At 45.9% G+C, this 16,982-nt stretch overlaps 1 protein-coding gene and 1 long non-coding RNA gene across 30 annotated transcripts in view; one reads left to right on the top strand and one right to left on the bottom strand.

The window, feature by feature from the left end:
• Positions 1-4,239, bottom strand: part of Adamts10 (ADAM metallopeptidase with thrombospondin type 1 motif, 10) — a 29,912-nt gene extending 25,673 nt beyond the window's left edge. For 20 of the 24 annotated variants that reach the window (XR_015623993.1, XR_015623994.1, XR_015623995.1 and 17 more), the window contains 1 exon segment: positions 4,183-4,239. The gene's annotated coding sequence lies outside the window, so the exon portion shown is untranslated. 24 annotated transcript variants of the gene reach the window in all.
• Positions 4,240-4,265: 26 nt separating this feature from the next.
• The window catches only part of LOC102549242 (uncharacterized), a 1,084,685-nt gene continuing 1,071,968 nt past the window's right edge, over positions 4,266-16,982 (top strand). For 3 of the 6 annotated variants that reach the window (XR_015625103.1, XR_015625105.1, XR_015625101.1), the window contains exons 1-2: positions 4,266-4,452; positions 6,534-6,627. This is a non-coding gene — a long non-coding RNA (uncharacterized LOC102549242). Of the gene's footprint in view, positions 4,453-6,533; positions 8,126-16,982 lie in introns of those variants that run through there. The other 3 variants (XR_015625104.1, XR_015625106.1, XR_015625102.1) reach the window with 3 other exon arrangements.

Here is a 16,982-nt window from a genome sequence, read left to right as displayed (position 1 = left end):
AGCTTTGCTCCTGGGACTGACAGACATGTCGATGTGGAGAAAAGAGGGTGTCTCAGATTGTGACATGTTCTCTAGAGAAACCAGCTGTTTGAAGGACAAAAAATAACCATCATGGGGGAACAGAGGGTGTACCAGGCTAGGGAACTGTGAAATCAGAGGTGGGGAAGGTGGACAGTGACCTACCTCAGGGAGTGAAAGCATTTGCTGTGGAAGCTTGCCTGACCAGCCTGAGCTTGCTCCCCAGATCCTGAAGGGAAAAAGAACTAACTCCTGAAAGGTGTCCTCTGCCCTCCACACACTAATCCATATCCTTTGATTTCCATAGGCACAGGATGGCACACAGGCACCCACATCTACACACATCCGTAACGAAACGGAAGAGAAACCTTGAAGATTCTGCAAAATCCAACACTACAATAACTGTAACTTAGAAAACAAAGTGAGCAAACTAACCAAACCCTAAAACCAAACCAAAAACTCTGGTCACTTTAAAGCTGGGGCAATGGTGAGGGATGATTTCCAGCCCATAATTAAAGTCGAGGCAGGCAGTAAGGTCTTCCAAGGCTTCCTTCAAGTTCTATCATCTTGGGGTCTAGGTATGGATCCCTGGTTACAGGTATCTCCCCCTTGACCTCCACTCCTCTGATTTTTTTCCTTTTTTTTTTTCCAGAAAAGGTCTGTCTGTACTGATCTGACTATCCTGGTACTCACTTTGTAGCCCAGGCTAGCCTTGAACTCAGATACAGCTGCCTCTACCTCCCTCCCTCGCGTGCTGGGATCAAACATCTCCACCGCCATGCCTGGCTTACAGGTACATTGTTACCTTCCTACATTGTGATTACATGTTCTCAGAGGCTTAACCTTCCTTCACCTTACATTCCTAGCCTTGCTCTTTAATTTTTAGAAAAATAACATTCCTTTATTTTGGGTATATGGAGGTCAGAGGACAACTTTTGAGAGCTGGCTCTCTCCTTCTCCCATGTGGAGCCAGAGGGCTGATCTCAAGTCTCCAGGCTTGGCAGCTCCTTTATCCACAGAGCCATCTTTATTCTGCTTCTGCTCTCAGATCCGTTCTCCTTCCTAACGTGAGTTAATCCTGCAGGCAGGCCTATTTCTCAGGCATCTGCCCCAGACCAGTCTGTTGGAGACACTACTTTGGGCTAACCACTCTGCCAAGCCCCTTCCCTGCCCTCTGGTCTCCACCCTCCACCTCCTCTTCTGTACAAATCCGAGCCCCCCCTTAATCACACAGTCTTGTTTTCATTGCATTCCAGCCAAGTCTGAGAGTCAATCCCCAAACAGGGCAGTTTGGCAGAAGGCAGAGAAGCCGGAATTTCTCCAAGATGCTAGCAGGGAAAGTCACATTCCCTACTTCTGCTTGGATCTCTCCAGTAACAGGCATCTCCCTCACAGATATTTTGGAGCTGCAGTTTTCTTTTTCAGCTAGACTGTGTGTCCTGGGTTGGGTGGTGGGTTCCTTTCTGCCCTCTTAGCCCCCACTTCTAGAGGACTCACTAGTTAGTATACTATTGAACGTATACGGATTCTTCTGACAGCTGGCACTGGGCAGGGGACAAAGCCAGAAGGGTTACAAAGGGAATGGGGCAGGCTGATCTTCTCACTGCCCTCCACCCGTAAACGAGGTTTGGTTTTGTTTCATTTGTTTGTTTGTATCTCACGTATCCCAGATTCACCTCGAACTTTTTGTGGAGCTAAAAACGTGAATTTCTGGTGTGCTTGCTCCCACCTTCCATGGGCTGAGGACAGTGTATGCCACCGTAACTAGTTCACAATCCTGGGGATCAAATTAGCTCTCCAAGCTGTGTCCCCAGCCTCCCTGAGAGGAGTTTTTGCAGTGCAGAGTTTGCTGAGTCTTCTGACCCCTTCCTCGGGCCTGGTAAAAATCCTCTTGACTTACGTCTTTTCTCAGTTCTTAACGTTCACATCTTCTACTCCCTCAAGGTCCTTTTCCTTCTTGCCTCTTTCCCATCACTCCTTCTGTGGAAACCTCAACTAAATCTGAAATTGACTCAGAAAACTGAGAGATGGCCCAGTAGTTAAGAATGATTAATGCTCTTACATAGGACTTGAGTTTTGCTCCCTCCCAGCACCCATATTAGGCAGTTTATGACCACTTAGGACTCTGGTTCCGGGAGATCTGATGCCCTCTTCTGGTCTCCATGGGCACCTACATAAACACGGTACACATAAACTCATGCCAACACATACAGGTATACATTTATATAAATATATATTTTAAATATATTTGAACCTTAGAAAGACTGATAACGATCACCTCCAGCCTTAAACATCTCACTTTCACTTAAGGTAGCAGTCTTCAGGCAACGGCAGGGGACCCAGCCTCCCAACCTCTGCCCTTTTTCTCACTCTAGTCCTAGCAGGGGTAGAACCAGATTGTGGTGCCTAACTCCTCCCACCCCCAAGTCAAGTCTCGAGTCCCCCCTCTCAATAACTGTACAGGATATGTAACGCTTCTGCCTCAGATGGAGCAATCAGAGATGGGGTACAAGGATTCTACTGCGTGACTGATGGGGGGCATCACCTGCCCACGATATAATAGCTACTGGTGGGAGTGGCACAGCTCTCAGAGATACCAAGATGAGGCTACAGGAGAGACCACAAACAAGTCAGTAGGTCTGGGGCAGATAAGGCCTATCTGAGGATGAGTTACAATTGAGAGGGGTATCATGTTTGGCTGGGCACAAGACCACAGAGAGGGATCTAATCTACACTATGGGTATCTATATCTATATATCTGTCTGTCTGTCTGTCTGTCTGGTCTCTCTCTCTCTCTCTCTCTCTCTCTCTCTCTCTCTGTGTGTGTGTGTGTGTGTTGTGTGTGTGTGTGTGTGTGTGTGTGTACCTAGGCTTGGCCCCTTTCCCCCAAGCCCCTCCTCTAGCAGGCTGGAGAGAGGCCACCAGCCTGGGGGAGGGGCAAGTGCTGGAGGAGGAAATGCCTCCCGGAAACTATGGCTCCATCCCATCCCTGGGATCCTACAGGGACCAGCACCCCACACCTAGACCTTTTTAGGTCAGGCTATGTGGGAAACCCTGCTAAAGAGGCAGAGGCTTCTCAGTGAGGGACAGAGCTTCTAGGGCCAGGTACAGGCAGCCATCAGCCTGTGGCAACAGGCTTCCTCCAGGCATTCCACATCTGGACTGGCTGCTGGGAGAACACAGACAAAAGGCCCAGCCAGAGAGGAGGCCTGAGAGGGAGGGGCTGGACTGGTCACCACCCCCATTACCACCAACCAGCTGTTAATTAAAGTGTGTCTTTCCCTAGTAAGGAGGCACCTTGCTTCAGAGTACTGTGGTCTAGATGACCAAGAGGGTAAGTGGCAGCCCAGCTCCACTCTCATGGGCAGACACACAAACACACAATCACACTCTATAGGGCAACCACACTTGAACTGCAGGAAGGCCTGGTTCACTAAACCCAAACACACACAACTACATACCGCCAGACCTATGTATACACAAACACATATTTCCACATGGACACCCAGACAACCCACAAACCCAGACAAACATGTACACCAGAGGTCTATGTGCACACAATTACACAGTCCAAAACAACCCACAGGCCTAGGGCCTCTACATGCTCATTTAACACAGAAGTCAACACACACACACATACACACACACACACACACACACACACACACACGCACAAGTTTACACATTCATAGCAGGGGAGACCAACAAATCCTACAAACTCAGACACATATACATCCAGGCATTTCCACTAATAACACTCTAGAGAAATGCAAATATTCAGAGACAGACACACTTGGCATTAACATGCACAACAGGCACTTTTCTGAGTGCAAATGACAGTTTACCCTCACTTAGGCAAACACTCAACACAGCTCAACAATCTGCCCACCAGTCGCTCCCAGATGCTCAAAGCCACAAGGACACACAATCCACAGAAAAACAACCATTTGGATACTAGTTGACCCCGACCCCCCGCCCCAAATTTAAGCCAACCGAAACAGGCAGGCAATCTGTATCTGCACACTTAGGGACATTCCGCACCAACGCAACACACGCACAACGGGATCCGTCCAGCACATCTTGTCCTCAAGACACACAAAATCACTTGTAATCACTGCACTCCGGTGACTGCGCCGCCCAACTGGGTCCCCAGACCGCCGGTACCTGCGTGCCTGGAGCCTCCGGTCTGCCGTAGCCGCACAGACTCACCGCCCCGCGCACAGGAAGGGAGGGAGCGAGCGCGCGGTGGCGTGGCCGGGGGAGGGGGCGCGGGAAGGCACTCACTTCCTGAGCAGCCTGCCAAGGTTATAAAAAAAAACCCCAAACTCCGCCCGCCGCCGCGGCTGCTGCCGCCGCCGCCGCCCAGGGCCTCAGGTTGGACGCAAGCCAAAGACCCCGGAGCCCGGATTACCCCGCCTCGCGAAGGGCGCCCGTGTGGGTGGAGATGCTGGGGAGGAACTTGGGGTGGGGGTTGGGATGGGAGTTGGAGAAGGTTTGTGGGGAGAGGTTGGGGGAGGGGATAGAAGGCGAGTATGCGTGTGTGAGGGGACCGAGGTGGAGAGTGGGGGAGGAGTGGACGCACACAGTAGGGGGATGGGTGGGAGATGGTTTGGGGAGGAAAGTTTGAATAAAAGGAGGTGGAGGAGATGGGGGCTTAGAGAAAGGGGCAGAATTGAGTTGGAGGGTAGCGAGGGGGATGGGACAAGGAGAGCCCAATTCCTTGCCTCCATTAGCCGAGACAACAACAGCTGTTATTTATTGAGGGCTGGTCCTTGCTCAAGCAAACATTTATTGGGCGCCTCCCCGTGTGCCAGGCACGGTGCCTGAGGGTGAGTGAATAAATCTCAGTTGGGTCCCAGCCTTCACAAAGCTCCCCGTCTGTGGGCTTTGATCTGCTTTGGTTCTGCCTTCGAGTTCACTGCTTTAACTCTCTAGCAGTGAAGTGGACCTGGCCAGTCCCATTTTGCAGATGTGAAAACTAAGGCCATCCAGGGAAGTCATGATCATCTTTGGGACACTGTTTAAATCTATTTAACGTTTGTACACGAAGGAGATGACCAGTGCAGTGGAGCAAGGATGTAATTCCAGTCAGCTTCATCCCAGGCCTGATTATAGCAGTGTTCTACCCCATTACCCCAGGTCTCAGAGTTCCAAGCTTGGCCCCCAGAGAGAGCTTTAGCCTTGGCCTTGACCGATTCTGATTCTAGGTTTGTTTATCCTAAGAAATGGGGTAATGATAGCCTTTGTAGGGAGCAGCAGAGGAAGAGGGTTGGTTGTGGGAGGGAGCAGGGGAGTTTCAACCACAAACATTCGATCTGTGCAGAGTTCAGCTAGGGATACAGGTAGTTCTCTGTCTCTACTCTGAACTTAGTCTTGAACTTGAAAGTGACATGTTAAGGGCTCATGCATACAGCGTGCACTGTACGAAAAATTCCAGTGGTGCCCGAACCCTCCTACACTGACCCAGCTTCTCTGGACACCAGGCCAGACCAGAGGGACTGTTAACTTTTACATTCTGCAATCCCTAGAACCCACATCCATCCCTGGCCTTTACTAACTGTACTGCCCCTTGGGCCCTTTTCTGCCCCGAGGCACCTACTTTTGCTTTCTCAGGCTGTACTTGTGCTGAGGCTCCAGGTACCTGTCCCAGGTCTAGGGATGACTTCCACACTCACAATGAGAGTATTTTTAGGAACATTTGGAGCTGAGTGGCTTCAAATGAGGTAATTCCAGGTCCTGCTATTTACCAGCTTTGAAACTGCATCCCTCAATTAATATGTAAACCTTGGCTTTTTCCCCCATCCACAGCACCTCCTTCCAAGGTAGTCCCAGAGGGTTTTCTGTGGGGGAGAGGGGAGCCTCCTTTTCCCACCATGTTGGACTCAGCAATTGGAGGGTGGTGGGAGCGGACATGATGCTTTATCCTCAGTAAGTTCCCCTGGGACTTTTGGTTTTATATGTTTTTTAACTTAATTATTTGTATTTTGTGTCTCTATGTGCATGTGATGTGGGTACATGTGTTGGAGGGGTGCATGTAGAGGATAGAGATTGATGGATTTCTTTTTAATTTATTTACTGAGGCAGGTCTCCAGAAGCTCTTTGGTTCACTTAGTCTAGCTAGCCAGATTGCCCTAGAGATTCCCTGCCTGCGCCCATGTCTATCTGGCTTTTACATGGGTCCAGATAGTCTGAAATAAAGTTTCTAGTGGTTGGTTTAGTGTGTGTGTGTGTGTGTGTGTGTGTGTGTGTGTGTGAGAGAGAGAGAGAGAGAGAGAGAGAGAGAGAGAGAGAGAGAGAGAGAGAAGCACTTTTTTTAAAATTAGGGCTGAGGAAATACACAGAAAGACACACAGAGAAAAAGACTCCAGCAGAAGAGATGGGGTATCACTCAAGAAAAGCCAAAACCCTGAGCTCAGATTCTTGTGTTTGCCCAAGTGCTTTATCTGCTGAACCATCTTCCTGGACTTTTAATTTGATTTATTCATCTTTTAAAGATATTTATTTTTATTTCACAGGTTCTGCCTGCTTTTATGGCTGCATACCATGTGCATACAGTGTCTGGGAGGCCAGACGAGGGCACCAGAAACTGGAGTTACAGAACGTTATGAGGTGCCATATGGGTTCTGGGGACCAGACTCCGTGTCCTCTGAAGAACAACCAGTGTTCTTAGCTACTCTGCTATCTTTCAAACCCTGTCTATCTATTTTTGAATAGTTGGGTCTCATTGTGTTGCCCGTGTTGGCTGGGAAGTTCTGTGCTCAACCGTTCCTCCTTCCTCATCCTCTTGAGCACCTGAGACAAGGGTTACACAGCATAGAGCTTGAATGGGGTGGGATTTAAGATCAGTACAGTTGTAGTCAACAGGAAAAGGAGGCCTCCTACAAGCATAAAAACAGCCAGTGAAGGAGACCGTGGCCCCAGGGCCATCGTTCTTTCAGCTCCCAGCAGGCTGTTCCAGAAAACCACAGCTGAGCTTTTATTCATTCACCCCATCTTTATTGATGACTAATTTGTGCCAGGTGTCCTCCCTAGTATTGTGAAGACCAGGAGCAAGGGCCCATTCCACTGAAGATATAGACTCTGCCTCAGGGCCTTTGAGCCTGCTCTTCCCATTGCCTGCTCATTCTTGTTGGAATACGAGTGAGTATCAAGTCTGTATCAAGCCGATTTTGTCTTTCCAGTCTCAACCCAAACATCATCTTCTGCAAGCCTGTCCTGACCTCACACTTCAATGTCACACCCTCCCACGTCCCTTTTCCCGTTTCCTGGTTTATTTTACTCCTGCCAGAAGTCACTGTCTAGTCTACTTCAGAAAATGCTTGTTTGTTTTTATTGATAATCCATCTTGTCCACCAAAAGACCAGTTCATGAGGGAAGGATCTTTTGTCTTCCATTTATTTATTTTCAAATTTTTTATTTGGGGGGTTATAATAAAATTACATTATTTCTCCCTTTCCTTACCTTCTCCCAACATCTTCCATGTACCCCCTACCCAGGTCTTTCAAATTCATGGCCTCTTTTCCCTCTTTTACTTTCTGAGGATAAGTAAAGAAAGTATATGTATGTGTATGTATGTATAGATGTATGTATGATTATGTTAATAATTCAACCTCCTTTGGGAATGTTTAACCATTTGGTGTTGGATAACCAGTTGGTGTGCCCTTCCCTGGGGAAGACCATTTCTCCCTTTCTCGGCATTCTTTAGTTGCCTGTAGTTCTTTGTTTGGGATTTCCCCCTTCTGTGTTATTCCCTGTTCAAATTGTGTCTAGGCAGTCATGCTTGTGAGATTTTACCAATGTAACAGTCTTATAGCAAACTTCCTGACGTTCTGACTTTTACTATCCTTTTGCCCCTTCTTCTTTGAGCCTTTGTGTGGGAGTGTTTTGTAAATATATCCACCCTGGGCTTGACAACTGCCTTTTGATCCTTTGTGATTTTCTGTAATATCCTCTGTCTGTTGCAAAGAGGTCTCCTTGATGAGAGGCCAGAACTACCCTTATGTGTATGTATAAGGGAATGTAGTTTTTCTCATCTCTGGGGTTCGCAGGAATATCCCCTAGAATCTTATAGAGTGTTGAATAAATAATAATTGAAAGAATGAGCTGATAGAAGGCAGAGTGGTGACACGGTGCTTTTGTTTATTTAGTTTTGTTTTTTGAGACATAGTCTCATATAACCCAGGCTGGCTTTGAATATGTTGTTTAGTTGAGGATGACCTTGAACTCCAGAACCCTTTGACTCTACCTCCCAAGAGCAGGAAGACACCCTGGACCACCGAGTCCTGCCGATGCACTTTGAATGTTAATGATTTGTTCTAGGACAAGGATCAGTAAGGGCAAAGCTTATGTGACCAATAGTGTTTTAAGTCAGCTTGGACTGACTTTTAAAAGCTCTTTTAGGGGAAGATGTAATTTACAGTGAATGTTTAGAATTCTAAGAGATCACACTGCAGGTCTGCCACTTAGGGTGCAGTGGAATCCTATTGTTACTTTAGGACTTTGGAATATGGCAAAAGGGGTAGTTAATAACAATATGTCGAGCCTTATCTTTGTGTGTGCATGTGTAGTTTGTGTATGTGTGTGTGTCTACACTCACTCAATTGTGTGTGGGTACAGATGGAGGACAGAGGTTAACCTTTGGTCTCCTTCTTCTCCACTTTTTTAATTGTTATTTTTTTTTAAAAAAAAGGATTTACGTTAAATTATGTGTATGTGGTTATGAGTGTATATGTACATGTGTGCAGGTAGGTGCCGCCCATAGAGGTCAGAGGTGTTGCCTCCCCTTGGACCATAAGCCTGGGAAGTGAGCTCAGGCCCTCTGCAAGACATTTTAGCTGCTGAACCATCTCTCCAGTCCCATATATTTTGATTTTGTTTTGTCTTTCTTGGGACAGGGTTTCTCTGTGTAGTTCTGGCTGTTCTTGAACTTGTTCTGTAGACCAGGCTGACCTCTGCTTTCCTCTGCCTCCTGAGTGCTGGGATTAAAGGCCACCACCACCCAGCATATCTTTTGATATTTTAAAGACAAGTTCTTATGTATTTCAGGCTGGCTTCAAACTCTCTGTGTAGCTTATGTTGGTTTTAAAATCTTGTTTCTCTAGCCTCCATCTCCCAAGTGCTAGGATGACAGGCATGTGCTACATTTATGACATGGTTCCTATCATTGGGACTTGAGGCACATTGATTAGGGCTAGACTGTCAGGCCAGTGAGCCCCAGGGAATTCTCCTGTCTTTGCTCCATAGTGCCTGGATTATAAGTATGTAGCTCCTTACCTGGCTTTTTTTGCATGTGTGCTATGACTGAACTACAGGGCCTCATGTTTAATGCAGCCATCTCCCTAGCCTTGAGGCCGGTTTTCCCTTCACACCCACCTTGTGCAGTAGTCACTGCCTATTTCTCACATGGAGAAGCAGTGGCACCCCAAGGGTGACAAATTGCTATGGTCACACATTTCTCGAGTGATAAACAACCAGAAAAGAACAACTAGTCACCCAGACCCAAGGAAGGTGACATCAGGTGCTGCAGACGCTCCCCTCAGGGTAGGAGGGAGTCCCAGAGGTCTCTGGAACTGAGTTGGTGAGGGATGACCTCCTTTCTAATGATATGTCCTTCTAGACCATTTGCCAGGTGTTTTTCCCAGATGGCTTAGAGGCCTCTTAAATCTGGAGACCAAACTATGTACTAAATGATCATGTGAATAAAAACAAACCAACACCAACACTTCCACCCGATTTAGAGGATATTCTAGCAGCATAGAATATTCACAGAGCTTAGGCAAGAAGTCTTATGTTAGCCAGGCTCTCTAGAGGAACAGAACTTACGACATTAATATATATTGAAAGACTAATCACACTTGAGTTTGGCTCAAGCACTTAATATTTAAAAAGCCAAGTGCAGTGTTGGGCACCTAAGATCCAGTCCCCATGTGGGGAGGCAGAGACAGGAGGATTCTCGGGGCTCACTGGACAGCACTATAGTTCAATTAGTGAACTCCAGGTTCAAGGAGATACTCTGTCTCACAAAGTAACCATAGACAGTCTACGTTCTATTAGTAGAACGTGTTCCTCAGCATGCAGCACTATCTGGGTTTGATTTCCAGCAGTGCATACAACTGGGCGTAACTGTTCACAGCTGCGAAGCATCCCATCTCTGGGAGATGAAGGCAGAACTAGATGCTCAAGGTCGTGAGCCTGTGAGGTGGCTCACTGTGGAAAGGGGCTTGCTGCTAAACGTAACTTGAATTTTAACCCCAGAACCCACATCAAGGGGAGGAGAGAAACAATTTCTGGAAGTTGTCCTCTAATCTCCACATATTTATACACACACACACACACACACACACACACACACACACACACACACACTACATGAATGTAAGAATTTAAAACGTTCAATCAGGATCATCAGCTCTGTAACGAGTTTGAGGCAGGCGTGGGATACATGAGACTCAAAAAAAAAAAATGTAAGAACACTTAACTGTTCTTGCAGAAGACTCAGACTTGGTTCCTGATACCCAAATGATGACTCACAACCATCTGTAATTTCAGTGCTAGGGGATTTGATGTTTGTTATGGCTTCTGCGAGTTCCAGGAATGCTTGTGGTACGCATACATACATGCAGGCAAAAACATTCATGCACATAAACTGTATCTTTAAAAAGTTTGTAGAAGGTTGTGTGTGATGATGTATGCTTTGAATCTTAGCAGCTGAGAGGCAGAGGCAGGTGGCTTTCTGTGTGTTCAAAGCTGGCCTGGTCTACATAGTGAGTTCCTGGATGTCAGGGCTATGTAGAGAAACCCTGTCTCAAAAATAAATTAATAAATAAATAATGTAAAGAATGACTAAAGAAGATACTTGATGTGGACCTCTGACCTGCACATTTGTGTTCATACAGACTTGGAAAGATTCCCATCATTTGTTTATATAAATACTGCTTTTATATAGAGATGTTTCAGAGAGGAATATCAAAGTAGTGTGAGGCACGCTTAAGGCTCAAGTGTATCTAGCATTTCCTTTCCCTGCTGTAAACCTTCGGTTTTTCTAGGAATCTTATAAACACCCCCATATACAGGAAAGGACAAATCTTAACCCCTTTGTGCAACCCTGTGACCCAGGGTTTCATTTTAAATACTGTCCCAGGCACCTTAGAGCTACCCTACAATCTCATTCGTCAAAAAAAGTGAGGGGAACGGGGATAAATTCTTATAGCTGGAACTGTAAAGCTGCAGTGCAACTTTTGAGCCACTGAAATTGTTTATGTGGCTCATGTTAATGACTCTCCCTTGAGAAATTTACATCCATATTAGATACGGCGAACCCTTTTCCTGAGCAGCCTGTACTTAAGTTTGGGTTAAGCCCTCTTCCTAATAAACTTCAACTGTGCTTCATACTGGCTTGTCCTGAATATTTTGTTGCTGGTGTTGGTTTTTTGTTTTGTTTTGTTTTGTTTTTGTTTTGTTTTGTTTTGAGACAGAGTCTCATTGTGTAGCCCTGGCTGTCCTGTAACTCACTATAAGTCAGGCTGGACTCAAGTTCAGAGATCCATCCACTTCTGCCTCCCCTGCATTCAGGGGTTACAGTGCACACCACCAGATCTGGTCCCTGGAATTTTCTGCAGCACAGTCAAGAGTCCCAGTCTTCCCGTGAGTAACGGTCTCTGAAAAGAACTTTTCATGGCCTGAGGACATGACTGAATTGGTAAGGGACTTAAGTGTGCAAGCATGGGGAGCAGGATTTGGCAGGTTCCTTGGCACATAGAAGCTGGGACATGCTTGCACATATTTGTGACCCCGATGTAAGGGAGGCAGGGTGGGGGGCAGAGATAATGGATCCCTGAAATTTATAGCCAGCCATTCTAACCGATTGGTGAGCTCTGGCTTCAATGACAGACCCTGTTTCTTAAAACTAAGGCAGGGCTAAAGGGATGGCTCAGCAGTTAAGAGGGCTTGCTAGTCTTGCGGGGATGTCAGATTTGATTCCCAGTATCCTCATCAGGGAGCTCACAATTACCTGTAGTTCCAGTTTCAGGGGATCCAGTGTTCTGGCCTCTAAGGATAGCTGTATGCCCGCGCGCGTGCGCACGCACGCACTCTCTCTCTCTCTCACACACACACACACACACACACACACACACACACACACACACACAAATAAAGATAGACTAAGAGTGGTAGTAGAAGATACTTCATGCCCACCACATGTGCACCCCTCCTCTTCATCCCAACCCCCCCCCCCTTGGGTCTTTTCTTTCATCTAGCCCCTATAAGTTGGCCCTCAAGTGGGTGACATTTTACAAAGAGGATTTCATTCTCCAGACTCAGGCTTTATCTCAGTGGGTCGAGTGTTCTTTTCTGGCATGGATAAAGCCCTGGGTTCTGTCTCTATCACAGCATAAACCAAATGTGGTTTACACATTAATGGTTCTGAAACTCTAGAGGTAGAAAGGCAAGGGAATAAGTAGTTCAAGGTCATCCTGGGATATATAGCAAGTTTGAGGCCAGCCTGAGCTATACAAGACTTTATCTTAAATATAAGATCTGTGTATGAAGATTTCATTTGCTCTTATGGTTCGAATGTGAGACGTCCCCCATCGTCTCCTGTGAACACTTGGTCCCTAGCTCGTGGGACTGTTTTAAGAGATTGTGGAATCTTTGGGACCAAGCTTAGTTTGTAGAGGTAGGTCGCTGGGTAGGCCTCAAAGGTGTTATCTACTTCTGGTTCTGGCCAGAGGCTTCTGCTTTCTGATCTTCCAGTGGAAGAGGATTGGCTGCCTCATGTTCCTGATGCTGTGATGGACTGCACCCCTTGAAACCACGAGTCAAAACAAACCTTTCCTCCCTAAATTGCTTCTGTCAGATATTTTGTCACAGCCGATGAAACTGCAGGTTGTGGGCTTGAATACTACTTTTTCTATAATTTAATTTCTCTATAGTTTCTTATATGGAAAATAAGCCTAATGGCTTGGTGTGGTTGTACACCAAGTAGTGACTCACAACTGCCTTTAATTGTCACCAGAGGATCTAGCATCCTTTTCTGGCCTCTGTAGCCAGCTGCACTCAAGTGCTCACACCATACACATGCACATGCACATGCACCTATGGGCTTGCACAAGCACATCATTAAAGAGCAAAAATAAATAAAAAAAGCAATAACCCCCCCACCCCGCCCGACACACAAAACACAACAATGAAATGAACTAGAACACTGTGGATCTCATAGTCTCTGCAGGGTCTCAGGTGAGTGTCAGGTTGGGAAGTTTGCATGTCTGGTCAGAATTTGTTGGCAAATGCCATTGTGGATAAGCAGAAGGTGTCCGAGTACATAGGCCAAATGACAGCAATAAGGATGGGGAAGAGGCAGGGGATGATTTTGACCAGGTATAGTCGAATGGATCTGGGTCTCCCCTATGGGCCCACATGATATGCAATTAGTTGGGGCCATGGCCGTTCGGGGCATTGTTCCATGGAACTGCGGTTAAAAGAACACATAGTGCTATCCTATATAGACCTTGCCAGAGCCTTGAACACATTCCCATGCTTTGCACAGCTCTCCAATTTACACTTCGATACCAACCCCCAACCTTTTGGAATCATCTTTTAAGGGCACTGAGGATTTTTGCAAGTAATACTGGAAGTGGTATCTTAGCACAAAGGGTAACGCTTGAATATGGAATTTCAAGGAGGCAGAGACTTCTGGCCAAACATCAAAGGTTTCTCCTTGGTTACTCTCCTCTGAGAACCTGGGCACTGAGAACAAGGCTGGCTTCCTGTAGTTCTCTCTGTGGTGGCCCATTCGGGTTGCAAACTTTGGACAGGCCAAATTAGGAAGTCAGGGAAAGACTGTGCAGGGTCAGGCCAAACTGAAAGGAGTCTGGGCTGACGAAGAAGGGGCTAATGGAGACAGAGAGGAAGGTCCCGGACTGGAGTTTGGCTGCAGCCCTTGGATCACGTCTTTTGATCTGAGGTGGGGGTGGAGGATGTCCCGAGTCTTTCGGGAAGACTGTGGAGTCCCCTGGGATAAGATCCAGGGGTTAGCTCAGCAGAGAAATATTTGATTTCTCCTAGCTCCTCTCTCCTTCCCCAGTATGGGGTCACAGTGGGTGACTGCAGATGGTCCCACTCTTTTGAAAGTAAACACAGTGCCTGGTCTTCTTGGCTTGCCCCCAAACCAGCTTCCTTTAGTCTGTGCACCTCCGCATATTTGCAGCATCTTTGTTTTGGAAAAGAAGGAAGAGAGGAAACCCTGGGGATTTGATCAGTCCTGGCTTTACTCCCCCTGAATCCAGGCAACATTCTAGAAAAACTCAGGGAAACTGAGAGGAATGCAGGACTGACTATCCCTAGCCTGTGGTGTGGTGGCTGCCATCGTTGCTGTTGTTATTGGATATAAAGCAGGGAATCTGGGGAGAAGGTGAGAGGGAACAGGGCCAGGGCTGCCTCTTCCTCATCTGCCTCTTCCTCCTTTTCCTCCACGTCCTTTTGTCTTTCCTCCTGTCTTTTTCTTCTTCTACCTCTTATTGCCTCCTTTTGAGTCTGGGCAGATCTTGTCCTGTTTCAGCTTCCCTTTTTTTTTTTATTGGATATTTTTTAATTTACATTTTAAATGTTTCCCCCTTTCCCAGTTTTCCCTCCGCAAACCTGCTATCCCATCTCCCCTTCCCCTGCTCCTATGAGGGTGCTCCCTCACCCACCCCTTCCCCCCTCCCCGCCCTGACATTCCCCTACACTGGTCCATCAAGCCTTGACAGGACCAAGGGCTTCTCCTCTCATTGATGCCGGACAAGGTCATCCTCTGGTACATATGCACCTGGAGCCATGGGTCCCTCCATGTGCACTCATTGGGATAGTGGTTTAGTCACTGGAAGCTCTGGGGTGTCTGGTTCTTGATATTGTTGTTGTTCTTATGGGGTTGCAAACCAATACAGCTCCTTCAATCCTTTCTCTAACTCCTCCAGTGGGGACCACGTTCTCAGTCTAGTGGTTGGCTGCGAGCATCTGCTTCTGTGTTTGTCAGGCTCTGGCAGAGCCTCTCAGGAGACAGCTATATCAGGCTCCTGTCAGCATGCACCTCTTGGCAACCATAATAGTGTCTAGGTTTGGTGTCTGAGTATGGGATGGATCTCCAGGTGGGGCAGTCTCAGGATGGCCTTCCCTTCAGTTTCTGCTTCAAATTTTGTCTCTGTATATCCTCCTGTGAGTATTTTGTTCTGCCTTCTAAGAATTCTGGACTGAAGCACTCATACTTGGGTCTTTCTTCTTCTTGAGCTTCATGTGGTCTGTGAATTGTATCTTGGGTATTCTGAGCTTTTGGGCTAATAGCCACTTATCAGTGAGTGCATACCATGTGTGTTTTTTTGTGATTGGCTTAACTCACTCAAGACATTTTCTAGTTCCAACCATTTGCCTATGAATTTCATAAAGTCATTGTTTTTGATAGCTGAGTAATATTCCATTGTGTAGATGTACCACATTTTCTGTATCCATTCCTCTGTTGAAGGGCATCTGGGTTCTTTCCAGCTTCTGGCTATTATAAGTCAGGCTGCTATGAACACGGTGGAACATGTGCATGTGGTTTTTTTCTTTCAGTTTGTTTATGTAGTGAATTATGTCGATGGATTGTCCTTATATTGAACCATCCCTGCATCCCTGGGATGAAGCCTACTTGATCATGATGGATGATTGTTTTGATGTGTTCTTGGATTCGGTTTGTGAGAATCTCATTAAGTATTTTGGTATCAATATTCATAAGGGAAATTGGTCTGAAGTTCCCTTTCTTTGTTGGGTCTTTGTGTGGTTTTGGTATAAGTATAAATTGTGGCCACATAGAATGAATTGGGGAAAAATTTTTCCAAGCAAATGGAAGCAAGTTGGAGTAGCCATTCTAATATCAAATAAAATCAACTTTCAACCAAAAGTTATCCAAAAAGATAGGAAGGACACTTTATATTCATCAAAGAAAAAAATCCACCAAGATGAACTCTCAATTCTGAATATCTATGCTCCAAATGCAAGGGCACCCAGATTCATAAAAGAAGTCTTATTAAAGCTTAAACCTCACACAATAATAGTGGGAGACTTCAACACCCCACTCTCAGCAATGGACAGGTCATGGAAACAGAAATTAAACAGAGACACAGAGAAGCTAACAGAAAGTATGAAAGAAATAAATTTAACGGATATTTATAGAACATTCCATCCTAAAACAAAAGAATATACCGTCTTCTCAGCACCTCATGGTACATTCTCCAAAACTGACCATATATATAATCGGTCACAAAACAGGCCTCAACAGATACAAGAAGATCGAAATAATCCCATGCATCCTATCAGATCACCACAAACTAAGGCTGGTCTTCAATAACAACAAAAACGACAGGCCAAAATATATATGGAAACTGAAAAATGCTCTACTCAATTATAACTTGGTCAAGGAAGAAATAAAGAATAAAATTAAAGACTTTTTTAGAATTTAATGAAAATGAAGACAAAACATACCCAAACTTATGGGATACAATGAGAGCAGTGCAAAAGGAAAACTCATAGCTCTGAGTGCCTCCAAAAAGAAACTGGAGATATCCTACACTAGCAGCTTGACAGCACATCTGAAAGCTCTAGAAGAAAAAGAAGCAAATACACCCAAGAGGAGTAGATGGCAGGAAATAATCAAACTCGGGCTGATATCAACCAAGTAGAAACAAACAAACAAAAACTACACAAAAAAAATCAACAAAACCAGGAGTTGGTTCTTTATGGACATCAACAAGATGGATAAACCCTTAGCTAGACTAACAAGAGGGCATGAAGACAGTATCCAAATTAACAGAAATGAAAAGTAATTTTCTTGCAACTACCCCAAAAGATAGCCACACAAACATAATTCCATAATTCCAACAAAAGTAAATTCCAACAGTAAACAACAATCTAATAATATCTCAACATCAATGACTCAATTCCCCAATAAAAAG

This window comes from Rattus norvegicus, chromosome 7 (assembly GCF_021556685.1).
Source record: "Rattus norvegicus strain SHRSP/BbbUtx chromosome 7, alternate assembly SHRSP_T2T, whole genome shotgun sequence".
In the NCBI taxonomy this organism is placed as follows: Eukaryota; Metazoa; Chordata; class Mammalia; order Rodentia; family Muridae; genus Rattus; species Rattus norvegicus.
Note: the sequence above shows the minus strand (reverse complement) of the source record. Positions and strands in the feature narration are given on the sequence as shown.